Below are 4,987 nucleotides of genomic sequence, written 5' to 3' on the forward strand. Positions count from 1 at the left end.
CCACTTGCCTCCAGAAGTTGTGAATGCTCCAACACTGGAGATTTGGACAACCCTAACCCTAACCCTAACCCAGAACTGGTCAGAACCTGCTAAATACCATCTCTGAATGCTCCAGCCCTGGAAGTTTTTAACTAGAGATTGGACAGCCATTTGTCTGGAATGGTCTAGGGTTTCCTACCTGAGGAGGGGGTTGGACTAGAAGGCCTCCGAGGTCCCTTCCAACTCTGTTATTCTGTTCTGACCGAATACCCAGGTTTATTATTATTATTTCCCCTGACATATAAGTTTTCAAATTAAGATTTCTTGATCAATTCAGCTCACTTTGTTGATTTCCTGAAAAATCTGAACAAAACTCTCCTACTCAGCCTTACTTCACTTCCTTTGATCATTTAGGGTTTTTTTTTAGGACAACAGCTCATTCACAAAGGAACTACACAGGTAGTCCTTGACTTATGGCCACAACTGAGCACAACATTTATGTTGCTAGGCAAGACAGTTGTTAAGTGAGTTTTGCCCCAGTTTTCAATGTTTCTTGCCACAGCTGGTAAGTGAGACACTGCACTTGTTTAGTCCATAACACGATTGTTAAGGGAATCTGGCTGGCCCATTGACTTTGCTTGACAGAGAGTCTCAAAGGGGGATCACATGGCCCTGGGACCCTGCAACATACCAGTTGCCATGCATCTGAATTTTGATCACGTGACTTTGCAGATGCTGCAACAGTTGTAAGTGTGAAAAGTGGTCATAAGTCACCTTTTTCAGTGCCGTTGTAATTTCAAATGGCCACTAAATGAACTGTTGTAAGTCGAAGATTACCTGTAGTCTAGACAAAGTTGGGAAAAAGGGGCGAGGGGCATATGGATAAAGACTAGGAATGATACAGACTGCAAGGCTCACCAATGAGAGGAGACCAGTATACAAACAAGCAGAAGTAGTTAGACAGAGGAGATGATCCACAACTTTTAATGACAAATAGCTTCATTGGCTTCATTTCAGAACTTGACTGTCCTGGCGCTGCGAAGATACAGTTCTGGGCCTGTGTCCAAACCACAACAAGATCTGCTTCTCAGGTTTAATTATATATGCTAAAATTACTCTTTCTTCATCAGGCATCAGCGAATGTTTTGCTGGCAATTTGCTAAATTGCAGCACATCACGTACTAATAGTGTGAGGAAATGAATTTTCATGGGTTCTTTAAGGAACATGGAGATACTTTAGTTTACTTTATTGTCATTGCACCTCGTACAATGAAATCAAACACCATCTTCAGTGCACATCATGACCATGAACATGAAAATAAACACAAACACACATCCTTCACCCTTCACACATTGAACCGGAAATCCCCGACACCACACCAACATTGCACTATACAGCAGAATTCAAAAGAGCTACTGCCCTGGGATAGAAGCCGTTTTTCAGCCTATTTGTCCTTGTTTTTATTATTCTGTACCGTCTGCCAGATGGTAATAGTTCAGAAAAGGATTCCCAGGATGAGATGGAAGTTTGAGAATGTTTTGAGCTTTCTTAAGGCAGTGGGAGCTATAAAGCTCTTCCAAAGAGAGGAGAGGGCAACCAATGATCTTCTCGGCAATGACATTAACCCTCTGGAGTGCTTTCCTATCTGCCACTGTGCAATTGGCAAACCATACAGAGGTGCAGTATGTTAAAATGCTCTCTATGGTGCAGCGGTAGAAGGTTACCAGCAGTTTCTCATTCAGTTGTTTTCTGAGAAGCCTCAGGTAGTATAATCTCTGCTGGGCCCTTTTGACCAGGGCTGCAATGTGGGCACCCCAGGTCAGGTCCTCTTTTAGGGTAACACCCAGAAACTTAAAACTGGCCATTTGCTCCACTCGGTCTCCATTGATAAGCAAGGGCTGGATGTCTGATCTGTTCCTTCTATAATCCACTATAAGCTCCTTGGTCTTATTTGTGTTGAGGACCAAGTTATTGTCTCCACACCACGAAAGCTACCAGTCCACCTCATCTCGGTAGGCAGACTCATCCCCCTTGGAGATCAGTCCCACCACTGTTGTATCATCTACAGATTTAGCAATAGTATTACTCGCGTGAGTGGGAATGCAGTCATGCACATAAAGAGTATAGAGTAAGGGACTCAACATGCAACCCTGTGGTGTACCACTGTTAAGAATAAAGGCTGAAGAGGTATGATTACCTAATCTGACCCTCTGTGAGAGGCTAGACAGGAAATCCATAATCCAAAGGCAGATTGAATTAGAAAGCCCAAGGTCCAGAAGTTTAGACACTAGTCTATGTGGAAGAATTGTGTTAAACGCAGAACTAAAATCCACAAAAAGGATCCTCACATAGCCCTCCCGCTGTTCTAGAAGAATCAGAGCAGTGTGAAGAGTGATGGCTATAGCGTCCTCTGTAGATCTATATTTTCTGTATGCAAACTGGTGTTTATCAAATTTATGCGGAAGACCACAAATGATGTGCTGGCAGACCAATTTCTCAAAGCACTTCATGATGATAGGAGTGAGTGTCACTGGTCTGTAATTGTTGAGGTTATTGATAGGGAACTTCTTTGGCAGCAGAACAATGGTGGAAGCCTTCAAACATGATGGAATAGTGGACTGGGATAAAGACCAATTGAAGATCCTGGTAAAGACTCCAGCCAACCGATCAGCACAGTCTTTAAGCACTTCACCAGAGATACCATCAGGACCAGCAGCCTTTCTAGGGTCCACAGCCCTCAGAATGCTCCTTACCTCTGTTCCTCCACAATGAGGTGGGAGTTACAATTGGCTAGTAGTTGTGTTTTATCTGTCTCTGATGTCTCCGTTTCAAAGCGAGCAAAGAAATGATTCAGTTCCTCTGCCAAAGAAGCGTCCCCCTCAGCAGGGATGACATTGGTCGGTTGATGGTTTGTAATTTGTTGAATCCCTCGCCACACCTGCCTAATGTTATTGCTATAAAAATTATCCTCAATCTTCCTGTTATAATCAATCTTGGACTTCCAAATACCTTTCTTCAGATTAGCTCCAGCAACACTGTATCTTGGCCCATCACCGGACCTAAAGGCCTTGGTCCTGTCACGCAAGAGATGCTGGACTTCCTTGATCATCCAGGGTTTATGATTGGGATAGATCTTTTTTTTTTTTTATAAATTTTATTGTTTTTTAACAGACAAACACAACAACAAAACATAAAAGCATCAGCTCCCCCATATTTTTATACAAACAGTAAGTCGGTTGGTCCATCAGTTTTGTGCATTCATCTCATAGTCACAATTACAATTACCTTATATAATACCCTTATTATCAATACAAATTTATAAATCATAGTATCACTATTAAAAAAAAAAAAAAGAAATTTGACTAAACTTTTATTCGATCATGCCTTTATGAGATAACTATATTTTAAATACTTTATTCTAAAAGAAATCTTGTAATCATACCAATTCTATCCTAAATAGGAAAGAAAAAAAAAGAAACAGAAAAACTATTATATAAATATAGCATCAAACACCAATAAAAAGAAAAGGAAAATAAAATCAATATTATTCCTTATTGTCTAACCTTTATATTTTAGTATTTCATCATTCAACCATTGATAGAAAAGATCCCAAACTATATAAAATTGTTTATCTTCTTGCTCTCTAATTTTAAAAGTCAATCTACTCATCTCAGCACATTCCAATATTTTCTTTACAACTTCTTCTTGCAATGGAATTTTCTCATTTTTCCAATTTTTTGCAAATACAATCCTAGCAGCAGTCAATACATTTACAATCAAATATTTCAACTCTTTACTATAAGTATCTGGTAGGATTCCCAATAAAAAAAACTCCGGTTTCAAGTCTATATGCTTCTTTGTCATTTTTTCCAGCCACATGTGGATTTTAGTCCAATATTTTCTAGCATCCTCACAAGTCCACCACATATGGTAGTATGAACCAGGTTTCTGATGACACTTCCAGCATTTTTCGGATTTGTTCTTGAACATTCTTGCTATCCTTGTCGGGGGAAAATGCCACCTGTAAAACATCTTATACAAGTTTTCTTTATAGGCTGTAGACATTGTCATTTTATAATTTTGCAACCATAATTTCTGCCATTTCTCTAAATCAATCCCATATCCAAAATTCCTCCCCCACGCAATCATAGTTTCTTTAACTTGTTCTTCCTCGAGCTTAATTTGCAATAAATAACCATACAGCTTTTTAATCACCTTTTCATCAGTACCCATCAAAATCTTATCTAAGTCAGTTTGCTTATCATAAAATCCCTCTGCTTTGGAATCCTCATAGTACTTTGAATGTATTTGCAGATATGAAAACCAATTCATCTGTATACCTTGTTCTTCTAGTTTTTGCATCGATTTAAGTTCACCCTTTTCATCTAATAATTCCCCATAGCTAACTGTTTGTTCCTTTTTATAGATTATAGGATAAGAGAACGCTTCTATCGTCAATAACCAAACTGGAATTTTCAAATAACACTGTTTTTTTATCTTCTCCCAATTTAACCACAGAGACTCCCGTATATAATGTCTTCTAAAATACCCCTGTGTTTTGGTTCCCTTGTACCATAAAAAAGCATGCCAGCCCAACAGCAAATCATGACCTTCTAATGTCAACAATCTGGTTTTCCTTAATGTTATCCATTCTTTAACCCACGTCAAATTTGCAGCTTGGTAGTACAACTCCCAATTAGGTAGACCAAACCCTCCTCTAAATCTAGCATCCTGTAAAAGCTTTAACTTTATTCTTGCTTTCTTGCCTTGCCATATATACTTCAAAACAATTTTATTTAAATCCTCAAAGTATTCTTTTCCAAGCCTAATTGGTATTGTTTGAAACAAAAATAAGATTCTGGGTAAAATGTTCATCTTAATTGTTGAAATCCTTCCTATTAATGACAGTTGTAAGTTTTCCCATTTTTTTTCAAATCTTGGGCTATCTGTTGTTTAAGTTTAATATAATTGTTCTCCTTCAATGTACTACATCTTGACGTCAAGTAT

Source organism: Pseudonaja textilis, chromosome 2 (genome assembly GCF_049901715.1).
Source record: "Pseudonaja textilis isolate UNSWEBS1 chromosome 2, rPseTex1.2, whole genome shotgun sequence".
NCBI lineage: Eukaryota > Metazoa > Chordata > Lepidosauria > Squamata > Elapidae > Pseudonaja > Pseudonaja textilis.